Below are 14,460 nucleotides of genomic sequence, written 5' to 3' on the forward strand. Positions count from 1 at the left end.
GAGTAATAGTCAAACATTTAAGGAAGCTGGTATTTAGATTTGCAAGTAGAAAGAAGGGGACAAATATTTTAAACTCCTTCAATGTTCCTGACACAATATTAAGAACTTAGGAAGTTTTCTCACTATTTATCTTCATACTTATATTTGGTAAAGCCTTTATAAGACTATAAGATCTGAGATTTGTTTGGAATCAAACAACTGAACAATGAAAAATAAATACAAGTAATTAAAGATTTGGGAAGTAATTCTATTAATAGAAGAAAACATAATGTATTTGTTGTGTAGAAAAGGGTATGTTAATGAGAAACTTACTAATAAGAGTTTCTAGATATCTAAAAGGCATTTGTGACCAGAGTTTTCTTGTTTTCCCAAGCCAATATATATAGAAACGAAACTAAATTATACGGGGCGGGGTACAGTATTCATGAGTAAAATGTAGCTAAGAATTAGCACGGTGCTGATAGAATATTGAGTAACCACTGTATATCAGTAATAAAGGCAGAGACAGACATAGAGATATCAAGCTACATTAGGAAAGATGTAATATCAATTCTCATTCCTTTGTTCTCCAGTGTTTTTCTTAGGGAAATAAACATAAATACACAAATATTTATGTATACGAAGTTCATCCTGCTTTCCAATCTGTAAGTTATGTGAAATTGTCTCTATTTTTAAAGAAGTATAAGAAACTCATAGAGTTTAAGAAGTCTTCCCAATTTCATAAAGAAATTATGTGGAAGTCAAGGGAGGCAGTTTATGGAGAAAAAATTAAAGCAGAAAGCTTGGAGTTAGAGGATCTGAGTTCCAGTGTGGACTTGGGCACTTTCTGTCATTTGACTGCGAGAAAATTACTTCTCAATACTTTATTTGTAAAATAAAACATAAGAATACACACAAAATTGTTGGAAAGATGAAATAGGCATTGTGTCAGTAGAAATAGTTTGAACATGAATATAAATACTTTTTAAAGAATTTATGGAAGAACAGAATCCTTTTTGGCCTATGGTTGAAGGTTAAATTAAAGAAAACTAAATGCTCATGTTTTTAATCAATAAGACTTTGATCTAAACTTTTAAAGCTGCTTCTGAGCAAATGTTTTCATTTGACTACTTCTCATCTTCAAACTCATGCCTAGTATAAGTCATTCTTGCCATCTAACATGTGTCCAATACAGTTCATGATTTGCATTAACTTTGAGAGATTTTAGTTATCTAATAGGGAAAGAAATAGTAGTTAGAACATTGTGCATCTTTGAGTTATCACCTACCCAATATTTTCAGAAAGTACTACAAGATGGCCCTTGTGACATACAGGGATGGAGAATAACAGCGAACAATGAACACTACTTACAATTTCAGAGAAGAACAGGATGGATCTTAGAGCCAACAAGTTTAAAATGTCTTTTACCTCTTATTATATGTTACTCATTTTATCACATCCAACTGGAATTATTCTTGCACTTATTATTGAAAGCTTCTAGAAATTTGCAAGAAGCACGTAGACCTAATAATTAATCTGATCATTAGTCACCAAAAAAAAAAAAAAGTTTGAGTCATAAATAGCAGCAGAATCCATTGATCGTAAATAAAGTAGAAGGGAGACATTACTGAGCAATTTCCACCAAGCAAGATAATTAAAGTCAGAGATGCTGTTTCCTGCTTCCCTGGTATAAACAATGAAGCTGCTCTACTGGCCTCTCCACAGCCTGGATGTCCCAAGGCCACCTCCCTCTTCTTTCCTTCCACATTCTCTAAAGAGGATTCTGGGTCATAAGGGAAGGAAAATTGGTGTAACTTCTTTCCTGAAATGACTTCAGCTTTCTCTGTGTTTGTATTTGTGACATCTTATTATAAGACGAGCTAACATCTATTATTAATTGATGCACTAATTAAAGCCATACTTGCAGTTTCCATTAGCTTATTCCCTAAATTCTCCAGAGTTGGCTGTCTGGTTTTAATCAAAACCAAATGGTAGTCCAAATTCCCAGCCTGGAGCAGCTAGAAGGAAGTCATTCAGGGGAGGCACAAGAAAGCAGAAAAGATAAACAGATGATAGTTCACAAAATTTGTGACGGATGAAGGATGCAGATACCATGAGCGGCTTTAGAGATGTGATTCAGGAATGCTGCCATGCTAGATGGAAGCAGTTGTAAGTGTTTAATGTCAGCAAGACTCTAATACGATCAAGATGGAGCCTGTCTTCTGCTCCAGCACTGGATTTTTGTAACTGGAGGATTCTGACTAGAGGTAATGTGCTGCTGCATTTGCCATAGCACAAACTATTTTAATTCTGTGAAGGATTCTTGTGATCAGAGAGATCTGGAAGAAATCGTTCTATTAACTGGATGCTTGGGATTTTACTTACAGATGGTCTCAGGGACAAATGAAAAGCTGCAGCATTTCCAATTTTAAGTCACATTCAAAAAAGGTTTTACCATTTAGAAGAATTATGGTATTAAGGCTAAATTCATCTTGCTCTCTTAAAAGATCTTTTGAAATGAGAGCAAGCAAAGGCATTTTGATTAAGCTGTGCATATACATTTAATATAGTGGAAAGGTTGTGGATAGAGAGAGAACTATGTTTTCTTTTTTTCTTTCTTTTTCATAAGCAGGGTGGGATAGAAAAAGCTCTAGGACTTTATGACTCTCCAGCTAATCACCTCAAGAGCTCTGACAAAACTCACTTGAGTTCTGTGTAAAATCAGAACTCCTAAAACGCCCAGGCGGCTGGGCTCTCCCCTCCTCCCCTCTCTTCGTACAGCCTTTCTCGCATGCACACTCCTCAGAGGCAGGAAATACTTTCCAGGCAATCTGGGCCTGGTTGTGGAGGCCCCTTTTGCAAAACCTCAGTCTGAATTTAGTAGACAGAAGTCACTAGGAATGCCTTGACAGAATCCTGCCTTAGCTAAGGCTCCCTCCAGCTGCAGAGGGTGTTTTTGTTAGAATCACACACTGCGTGAAACTGCTCAGAATAGAGCCATGATCTCAACCACGAAATGGGAACTTAGATTTTGGAGAAACCAACGGGGACGGACTTCTTTCCTAGCCTGAGTGTTGAGCAGTGTCATGCCTTGGCGTTTCAGCTCCTCGTTGTCTAGGTAAGACGCTATGGACTATCTTTATGCTTTGAGGCGGTCTTTGAAGAGAGAGAAAGATTGGGATAAATGTTAGCATCTTGCCCTGAGTTGGTGACTTCCTAGGTTTTAGAGTAAAGCCATAAAATCAGAAGTGGAAAATGTCTGATAACTAGAAAATTGTGAGTCAATTCGTTTTAGCAAACTGTCAGTTCTAAAATAGACTCCATATAGATTTAACTGTTTTCCTCCATAAAGTAAGATTTTATTTTTATCCCTTTTTATGTTTAACTTATTTATCAATTGAGCTGTCAGATCAGTTTTCCTATTTCTTGGCACAACGTGAAACAAATACATTTTCTCACACATCAGTGTGAGGTGTAAATGAATTCCTACCCTACCTTCCTGTGCCAAGAGGGAGAGCAGAAAGCACTCGAGTGACTTTTGCTTAATAATCAGTCTCCAAAGAGTATTTTGTGTCTCATTTAAAACTACGAAGATTGAATTTCTTATTATTTTACCCAAGCTAGTTTAAACCATATGTCAAGCTTCTCCTGTACAGCTTAAAAGGTTCATTTTTTTAAAAAAGTAAACACGTGAAATTTCAGGAATTATTTCTCTCCTAAGTGGCATTTAATCTGAGTTTTGGAAATTTAAGTGTTGGAATCAAATTTAGTTTACATTAATTTTCTTGGATTCACTGCTCAGGTCACATTTTGTGTAATATTTTGAATAACTGAAGTCAATCTCAGTGACACTGACACTCACTATAACTCTTTTAAGGCAGTCAGAAATCATTTCAGTCATATGGAAACTGTTTGTGTCCTTACTTTATGTAATCGTAAAATTACATTTCCACCTGACTGTAGTCTCTTTAAGGTAATCTTAAATGTTTAAATGTACAATATATTAGGAAAGAAGTTTAGTAATGACTGAAAAAGTATGGACTTATAATGCATAAGACACTGTTATATTTCTGAATATTTATAATAAAAATCATCATTTTCCAGAAATAAAATGGTACATAAAGGGAAGAAATATTCATGTACATTTTCAAATCTATTAGATGAACACAAAATATACTAAGTGAAAGATGGAGAGCTATTCTGACAGTTGAATCATAAGAAATCAAGTAAGTGTTTTCTTTATAAGTTTTTATTTAGTACAAGGTGACCATCTGCTGTATTAGCTATTCTCAAATTTTATACTAGAATAACTTATATTGATACATTTTAACTATTCAGTGACAATTTGTGTTAAAACTCCTTAAATATGAGAAAAAGAATCTACTTTTTATATATGTGAAAGATAAAATACTGACTTACCTAAATTATGCTTTAATTAAAATCTCCAAATGGAATTTCAGGGAAGGAAAGAACATAAGAGATCGTCTCCTCTAACACTGTCTTGAGCTTGCCTCCAAGAAGCTGAGAAATGGGATTTAAAAGTGACCTGTCCAAGGTCACACCTCTAGCTAGCAGAAGAGATGACAGCAGACCCACAGTGCCCTGATTCATAATTCATGTCTCTTTTTATCCCATCATCCTGCCCTCCAATAATAATTATGCATAATGAAGTATGAACATGTCCAGTAGAAGGGTGCTTTACAGACAGAAAATTGGAGATCCTCTTATTAAAAAAAAAAAAAAAAAAAGGTAAAGCTGTCACAGTGTTACTTATGTGGGAAAAAAATCATAACTTTAAAAAAAACAAATTAGTATGCCTACAACAAACACTTTACAGTCATAACTTGCTTTATGACTATTTTATTATATTTGATATTTCTGTCAAAATCAATCCATATGCTAATAATTATATTAATCTGGTGTTTCTTTAAAAATAGGGCTAGAAAATAACTTTTCTAATTTATATCCTTGTACTCAAATGATCATAATAAAACTATCCCAACCAATGACTTTCAGAGGCAATTTTATAGCAACCCCACACACACATCCTTTCTTCTATCTAGCCTAAATCATTGTTGCTGCAGCTTATTTCCAATTCTATGTTCTATTTCACTAAATATATAAAAAGCCTAAGTTGATATATAAAAAAAGTTTACATTTCTCCAGCATGTTTTCAATCCCTTAATTGATTTGTATATCTGCTCTAAGCCTTCTACAAAGTCATTCAGTTGTAGAATGCAGAATTTTTATAGTATATAAATAAATGTCTGAGCAATGTGGTATAAAATGGGAGCGTTAGCTATTTCACCTGCATCATACTTCATAAATGACAATATTTGTTGCTGTGTGTGCTGAAGCAGTATACCTTCCTAGACAAGATCCTTTCTCATAAACGTGACACATTCCATTTCTAGTAGCTGCCATTTCTTTAGAGAGAATGTGTCATGATGCTTTTTTTTTTCCATTTTCATGACCAGATTGAGTTTCCTGATGTTATTTCTACTTAAAAGATACACTATTCAACACTTCCTTTCAATGTCACCACACTCTACATTATTGGAATGGGAAATAAGTGCAATAAAGTCGTGGCCCTTATAGCTGACTGCATGATTCCTAGAAGGCCTAGTGAAAAAGAGCACATCACTTCATTTTCTTCATAAGGGCATTATAATTTTAAAAAGAGAATTTTTCTGTCTCTGTCTATACCTACCCATACTGTATAACTCACTACAAATACTTATGGGATGGTTTAATCTTATTCATAGAGGTTTAGGTCTTACCGGCTTAAAATAGGTCAAAAACGGATCATTTGAAATTTGTCTTTTGTTTGTATTTTATTGGTTTCCTCTTGAAAAATGAGTGATGTCAGTGTTATAAAATGAGAATCACTCTTTAAAAACTATTACAGTATGGCAAAGTTCCAAATGACCAAGATCTAGATCAAGGATGTTATTATCAAAATAGAGATATGTCAAGAATTATACATGAGAATTGGAAGAGGACAAGGGAACACCGAAAACTTTTAGATTTGAGGGAAGTAGTGTGAATATTGGGCCTGCCTTCCCCACACAAAAGATAAGCACTTTGCATAAACAACATAGACCAAACAGAGTTACAGAGAAGAATGACTCTTGATTGACTTTGGTGTGATAGAGAAATACAGTGTTTACTTCTATGGTTCTGTTTTGGCTTTAAACTGATAGTTTATAGAGTTTTGAGAAATAAATGGGCAATTTTTAAGAAAGTTAAACAGAATAATAATGAATAAACTAGGATCTTGAGACCCAGTTTAAAAAGATTGTTAGTTTTGATTCAGTGGATTACAGAGTATGTAAATGAACTTTAAAAGATTAAACAGTGACTCAAATGCCAAAAAAAATCTGAAAGATCATATAAACAGCATGCATATGAACTTGCTCATTAGTTGAGATAAATGGATGGAAAAGACAATTTTATGTGTGAAAAGGTTGTTTCTGTATTAGCTTGAAATAACAAAGTGTTTTAGCAATGCAATTCAAATAATTCAGAGAGAAAATCAGCCCTGTTAATGGAAATGAGATAGAAAGGAAGTAGGAAGATCAAACAGCAAGTTTAGATACTCAATTAGTGTTTCTTTTATTCCCAGCAATTAGCAAAATAATTAGCTTGTCAGGAATTATCAACGCTTGTTTGTCAACAAATGTTTGTGAAATGAATGGGAGGAAAAGCGAAGAAAAAAAAAAAAAGGAAAACCAGGGTTGAGGAATGGTAATGTGTGGGAGTTGGACTTCTTTCTTGTTTTCCAGACATCCTGTAATAATAGAATAATAATTTTTAAAAGGGAAGGAAAGTAAGAGGTTGGAAAGAGTCATCAGAGCCTGAGGCCAGAGGTTAACAACACTCTCATTAGATGACATTTCAAGTTTGTTAAGCACCAGAAGGAAGCACAGGCATCCAGAAATGGTTTGAAATTAAAAGTTACATGAGGCCAGTGAGAACGGAGCACTAGCGAATTTTCCACAATTTAAATGGGGTGGTGTACTGAAAAAAATAATGGGCAAAGTCAAAAAACTGGCTCTGATTTCCTCTTTACCACTTGAAGTTCTGTGATTTGATGCTTGCCCCATAACTACTTTGAGTGTCTGCTTTTTATTAGTAAAGTATGGGATTTCCAGTTCATGTTGAGCATCAGATGAGATTTGGTGTGTGCAAATTGTTTTGCATACAGTATAATCAACAAGTCCTTGTTTAAAAAGGCATAGGTCAATTCATCAAGAATATGGGAGGCCAAGGTGGTTGGATCACTGGAGGTCAAGAATTCGAGATCAGACTGACCAACATGGTGAAACCCTGTCTCTACTGAAAATACAAAAACTTTAGCCAGGTGTCATAGCAGGCACCTGTAAATCCAGCTACTCGGGAGGCTGAGGCAGGAGATCACTTGAATCTGGGAGGCGGAGGTTGCAGTGAGCCGAGACTGCGCCATTGCACTCCAGACTGGGCAACAAGAGCAAAACTTCATCTCAGGCAAAAAAAAAAAAAAAAAGAATAAAGAATAGTTGTGTTTCACTCACATTTTGTTCTAATCGCTCATCTATACTGAAATATCATGGACACAGAAGAAAGAGTTAGTTTCAGCTCATACTCAGCCCTGGATTCTGGAGCTAAAATCAGTCGAAAGCTAAAGGAGTCATCATCGTTATCACCATTACCACCATCATGATCAAGTCACTTTACATCTAGTGAGTGCTTGAAATGTGCCATGGACTAAGTGTTCTACATGTATTATAATTTCATTATTATTAACTCATTATCATCTTCCCCTCAACAGTTTTTTCATTCCCATCACAGAACTGAGAAAACTGAGGTATGTAGAATTTAAGTAACTAACCCTAATCACCAGGAAAAAAAAAAAAGTTATTTCACAGACATCCTTACAAAAATGGGAGAGAATTCCTGCCCACCAGTATGAATTTGACACTGAGCTAGTTACTTAGTCCTGCCAAAGTTCTTCCCTATCAACTTAAAGCAATAATAGTATCTGTTTCATACAGTATTTGTATTACTACTAAAGGAGATAGCTTCTAAGTAACACAGCAAATACAGTACTTAGTCCATAATAAGTGCTTAATTAATTGAAGGGGTTTTTTTACTATTATAATTATCATTGTAAGTTTCTAATGCACTTAATATTTCTTAGGTATTAAGAAAAACATTTGTTGATCAAAATAAGCTCAAACATTTACAGTTAGATGACAAAATTAAAATGAGATGATAGAAATATATGGAAGACAAACAAAAGTTGATAGCAGAGGCATTGACCCCAGGTAGGATACCAAGCTCACTGAAGTAATTAAGTTCCTAATGACATCTTGTTCCTAATTTCAGTGAAATTCTGCTTATGGAATGACTAAAAATGTAATTCCCTAATGTCAACTTGCTATCTGAGCACCTGTGTTGATGTAGCTATATCTGTTATTTACACTTAGTGATTACTGTGTCTACTGTTGGAGTGTTCTTAGAAATGATAGCAAAGCTAAAAATAAAGTGACCACTTAAAGCAAAACCACATCTCACCATGATGATGATAAAACATTGTAATCTGTGTTCCTTGTTGAATAAAAATATCTTTTTATAATAAGGCAAAGCACATTTCAATCATACTGCTTTGCCATCAATAATAAAAAGGTCAGCTACACATTTAATATCAAATTTAACCCTAAGCTACTTCCTGTTACATGAAAAATTTCAAGTGAAACAAGCTCAGAGGAAAGGCAATACTTTCCTTTATTGTAAGAGATTCTACAGAAAATAGATATTATGGCCAAAAAGATAATTATTCATTAATGAATTTATTTGCAGAATTAATCTAAGGTACAATGTATTTGTAAATGCCCAAATTATTCTGCATAGGATCAAACACTACTATTAAGAAACTGCATACTTAAAAAAAAAAATAAAACATGGAGATCCAAATAAAACATAGATACTTAGAAATTACTACATCCATAAAGCAATATTGTCCCTCATGGCTGTGTTAATTCTGGGATCTCCTAGAAACCAATATCCCCAGAAAGATCTCAGTGATATCAGGAAAATATCATAAAGTATTCTCAGTTTCCTCAAATTACATGTGTGTTGCTTAAGAAAATGTTAAAAGAATCTCCAAATCTGGCTGACTTGAGCCATAAAGTGGGTGGTAAGTCAAACGCTGCCAGTATCTGGTCTCCTCTCTGCAAGAAAATTAGACACTACTGGAAGTGACACTAAATAGCAGCAACCTGGATGTAAAAATAGAGCACCACTGAAATAATAGCTTGCAATTTTTCAACACCCTGCTCTTTTCTCAAAAGCTGACTTCTAGTGGATTGAAAGAGTTAACTTTCAAATTTGCCTGAACCACTGAGGGCTAAGAATGAGAGAAAAGTGTTTTAAGTTCAGTAAAAACTCAGACATACCTAAAAATGGGTCAACAATAAAATAATATTTTTCAGTTGGGTACCTATTTCTTTATTTTTCTTCTAAATACCAAACTTGATGGAACTTTGGATGTGTCTTTTGGAAGAAGTGATATACTACTTATTTCCCTTACTCGGCTCATTATAGATGACTTATTCTTTAATTTAGTAAAGTTTTTGATGCTTTCCAAACATCAAAAGACACGGAAGCTACTTCATATATAATATTTTAATCTTCATTAAGCAATTTGCCAATAAAAATTTTAACAGGGATTCGTGTTTTCCACTAACATGTAATGAGGTATAACAAGTAAATTCCAGCATTAAACAAAGTATGTAAAAGTCGATGAATAATGATTTTGTGTGGGATTAAGACACATATTGCTATTAAAGAAAGGCAATCTGCATGAAATCATATGGAGGTAAATTCTTCATCGTGTTATTAAAGGTTTATCCACCCACAGTCTAGTTCTAGTCTTGACTAATTTAGGTTAGATAACATGAATATTTTAAAGGAAAAATACGACTTGTTTTTTACTGAAAGTTGACTGTCTGGACTAGACTCAGAGAAATGCTTTTTAAAAATGTGATCTTAAGGTTTTTGCTATTTGTTTGTGTATTTACTTAAAGGAATTAAGAAACATAATATCTACCCTGGGCTTTCTTGCTGCTCCTAAGCATATGTCAGTTCAGTTTGGCAATAAAAAGGATCCTTCTTCATTGATCATTGAGCTGTGTGGCAGTGGGAAGGTACCCAAATGTACACAATGTAGTTTGCTCGGTAATTTGTTTCTTGACATTATCATTAAGAAAATGCGTTTCATTCTCCTGCCTCACGCCACTGCACTCCAGCCTGGGCGACACAGCGAGACTCCGTCTCAAAAAAAAAACAAAAACAAAAACAAAAAAAAACAGGAAATGCGTTTCATTTTGGCTTCCACAAATGCTCTTTGCAATGAAGATTTACTTCGAGTTGAAGAACTACATTAAGTTGTGATCCTGTGATCATGTCTGTTTCCAGGTTGTTGGTTGTTTTTTCTAGTTGCCTAATTCAATTCAGTAAGTGTTTTGGGGGCACATGCGATGTACAAGTGTGACTCCCCAGGAGTAGGCTAAGATGCAGTAAGATTTCATATCATTAGAGGATGTTCAGGTTTCCAAAGTATGCATCTTACCAAAGTGACCCTCACCACATAGCAACAAAATGCACCAAATGTAGAGGTGCCTTCTTCTGGGTTCATATGCCAAGAGAGCATTTTAGAAAGTGTAAGTTACGTTTAATTAACGTGACATTATTTTCCGTACATCTTCTCTTTCTTCCCACAGTGACTAAGCACATGCTATGTGAAAACTGTTTTTGTATGTGTGTGTGTATATTTATATACATACATATGTACACATATATATTTGTGTGTATATGTCTGTGTGTATATATATACATATGTGTGTATGTGTATGTGTGTGTCCGTGTGTGTATGTGTATGTGTATAAAGCAGTAAGTGGCCGAGAACATGACCTAGAAATTTAACAGGGGATGGCTAATCAGGATGAAAAACTCTAAGGGAAACTAGAAGTAATTCTAGCTATCTAAGGAAAAAGTAAAAAATAAAAGTAAAGTGGCAGTACCGTTATGTCTTTATTTTCCCTTCCATTAAATATTCAGGATATTTAATAGAATATCCTAGAGTCAATCATGCCTTCACTTATTTATATTGATACATATATGTATACACACACATACTCACAACCCAGAAGTCAATAGCGTGTTCATTTATATGTGTATATATATGTGTTTACATATACATATTTATGTGTGCATGTATGTGTATACATACGTGTATATATGTGTATGTGTGTATATGTATTTATATATAATTTATTTATATATTATATATATACGCACACACATTTATATATATCACACATATTCTCAAAGGACAAAACAAGATACCTGCATTTGATGGGATGAATACAAAAGTTGCTATCTTTCCCAGTACTGTGAGTGAGGTATTCAGGAAAAGTGGGAATTTGAGTGAGAATTTCCCATTTATGTGCATTTGCTAATGTAATGCTATTTACATGTTATTTTATGTATCTTAAACTTCTATTCAGATAACATTTTAGGAAAACGATAGCTTAGACAATTCCTGAGAATACCTGTTCCAAATTTCAGGAATTCCCCAGGAGAGCTGGGGAAGGAAAGGACACTCTGAAGGAACTGACCTAAGAATCTCATAGAAATTGCGCTGATATTGGTGCCATAAATATTCAAACTGGCACCTTTTCTTTGCTATATACATGAGACTGGTGTTTGTGTAATTGTGAGGGGATGGTGTGGGGAGTGGGAAGGGGCAAAAGAAATGGTTTGGTCCCACCGGACATATTGTAGAAGAACTGCAGTCATGTTTATGCATCAACTCAATCTTAAATTACTGCTGTAGAACATTTTAAAATTTAAATTATTTTTAGCATGAATTCTGAAATCCAGAGATAAAACTTTCTTAGCAAATGGCACACAAAATCATAATACTTTAAATTATTTTTAGCCATGTCTTCTGATATTTAACTCTGCATTTCTAAACAATATGATTGTACTATGATTTTTTTTCTATTTTAGACATTATCTCTTAACTTCCTGCTACAGAAAGTGACTATCTCCCTTAAATTATTTTCCCTGCTCTCCCTAACCTCACTCCTCATAGAATCCTATGCACTGAAAATCATTGCTTCAAATGTTTTGGTTAATTTAATGTTTACTATTTGCATTATTTTGACTACATGAAAAAAATTAGCCACAGCTTATGGAGTGTGCTATAATTATATTTTCCTTCTTGTAAAACTGTTTTTCCTGGGGTTGATAATTGATATCCCTAATATTCTCAATAACTATTAATAATTCTTCCATCCAAATTGCTTGACGTTATAAAATTCCTCTCAATATGTCATATATAATTTATTATTTCCCTTTCTTTAGAGACATCTCCCAGAGAGAACTTTAGGATTTATGTGAAATGATTGACCCATGGACTTGGTACACAACTTTTATCCTGAAAATTCTGTTCCATCCTCACTTGTGCTGAATTCTTGGCTTCCTTTTGCCATGTCTTTCCTGCTGTGTTTATTTTTTAATTTGGGGGTAGCTATCTCTTCAGTAGCTTTTGAGAAGAGGTTAAAAATAAAACTAAGACTTATCATATAATTTTAAGGCCGACATAACTTCCCATGCAAATTTTGAAGTCGTATTTGCCTGTCATCTTCTCTGCACTGTTACTTTTGAGAAACCTGATACCATTGATTCCCAACTCCTAATGCATAATCTCTTTTTCTCTTTCTCTGATTACATTTAGAACCATTTGCTTGTCTCATAAATTCTGAAAATTCACAACGATATTTCTTACGTGGTCAATTTTTCTTTCTGGTACCATTGCATCCTCATGAGTTCCCTTCAATCTGAAGACTTCAATCATTTGTTCTGGGACACACGCTAAAACTGTTTTCTTCGAAAAATTTCTTCTCTTAATGTTCTCTGAGGGCCGGGCGTGGTGACTCACGCCTGTAATCCCAGCACTTTGGAAGGCCGAGGCAGGCGGATCACCTGAGGTCGGGAGATTGAGACCAGCCTGACCAACATGGAGAAACCTGTCTCTAGTGAAAAAAAAAAAAAAAATTAGCCTGGCGTGGTGGCACATGACTGGAATCCCAGCTACTCGGGAGGCTGAGGCAGGAGAATCGTTTGAACCCAGGAGATGGAGGTTGCAGTGAGCCGAGATTGCGCCATCGCACTCCAGCCTGGGCAACAAGAATGAAACCCCGTCTAAAAAAACAAACACACAAACAACAACAAAAAAAACTGTTCTCTGAAATGCTTCTGATACGTGTTCCCCTCCAAGGTAACTAGTGCGTTTTCAAGTTGCAAACAATTCTCTGGAGTTTATTGTTTCCTCTGCTATCTTTTCCAAAGAGGTAATTCTAGAATAGTAGAAATCTGAAGCCAGAAAAAAAGGAAGTTTTCTTCCATCCAGTAGGAAACTGTACCTCAAATACCATTTGACTTGAACGTTCTGGAGGCAGAAAATTTACCACAGAGGATCTCATTCAGACATGTTCGCCTCTGTGAAGCCCTAGCTGACATATCCACCATCCCCTTAGCCACCAAGAAAGGAAGGAAGGGAGGGAGGGAGGGGAAAGGGAAGGAAAGGAAAGGGTAATGAGAAGGGAAGGGAGGGAAAGGAAATTAATGAGCCTCTACGTGGTATTCATACCCCTACCAATGATATTGTGGCCATGATAGAACTTTAACTTTAGAACTATTATCCTTGTCTACAAGAGTTTCTCCCACAAAATTGTAAGCTTTAGTAGCAAAGGTAGAATATATAATTTAGGTTTATATTCCTAATGTTTAGCCAAGTTTCTGCCACTCACTGGGTACTAAATAAACGCTTGATGAATAGTGATTATGATCTAACTACTGTTAGTTCTGCAGACTGCACACTTGATATCAGCCAGTGGTACTTCATCTGCACCTTGCTCTCTCAGGCTATAGAATCAGCAGTAGTAATTATTATCAAGCTCTTCTTTTCTAAGAACAATTGGCAGGGCAAATTATAAGCTGATCTTCTATTTCAGAGACAAGTGCAAAATAGAGCATGATCGTTTGATATCAAATATAGATCAGTGATTCTCAAACTAGAATGTCTCCAATTGTTAAATAGGGTAGCATTTAATTTGCTTAATTGATTATTATTATTATTATTATTATTTTGCTCTACCACCCAGGCAAGAGTGCAGTGGTGCGATCACGGCTTACCGCAGCCTTGACCTCCTGGGCTCAAGCAATCCTCCCACCTCAGCCTCCCAAGTTGCTGGGTCTAAAGGTGCATGCTACCACTCCTGGCTAATGTTTGCATTTTTTGTAGAAACATCATCTCCCTGTGTTACCCAGGCTGGTCTGAAACTCCTGGCTCAAGTGATCCCAAAGTGCTGGGATTATAGGTGTGAGCCATCGTGCCCAGTAATTTTGTTTAATTTTAATGTGTATATTGTA

At 35.1% G+C, this 14,460-nt stretch overlaps 1 protein-coding gene across 2 annotated transcripts in view; it reads left to right on the forward strand.

The window, feature by feature from the left end:
• The first annotated feature begins 2,758 nt into the window (after window positions 1-2,758).
• DLC1 (DLC1 Rho GTPase activating protein) overlaps window positions 2,759-14,460 on the forward strand; it is a 438,391-nt gene continuing 426,689 nt past the window's right edge. For both annotated transcript variants that reach the window (XM_011934900.1, XM_011934899.1), the window contains exon 1: window positions 2,759-3,097. The gene's annotated coding sequence lies outside the window, so the exon portion shown is untranslated. The remainder of the gene's footprint in view (window positions 3,098-14,460) is intronic.

The sequence above is a fragment of the Colobus angolensis genome, unplaced genomic scaffold, assembly GCF_000951035.1.
Source record: "Colobus angolensis palliatus isolate OR3802 unplaced genomic scaffold, Cang.pa_1.0 Scaffold14, whole genome shotgun sequence".
In the NCBI taxonomy this organism is placed as follows: domain Eukaryota; kingdom Metazoa; phylum Chordata; class Mammalia; order Primates; family Cercopithecidae; genus Colobus; species Colobus angolensis.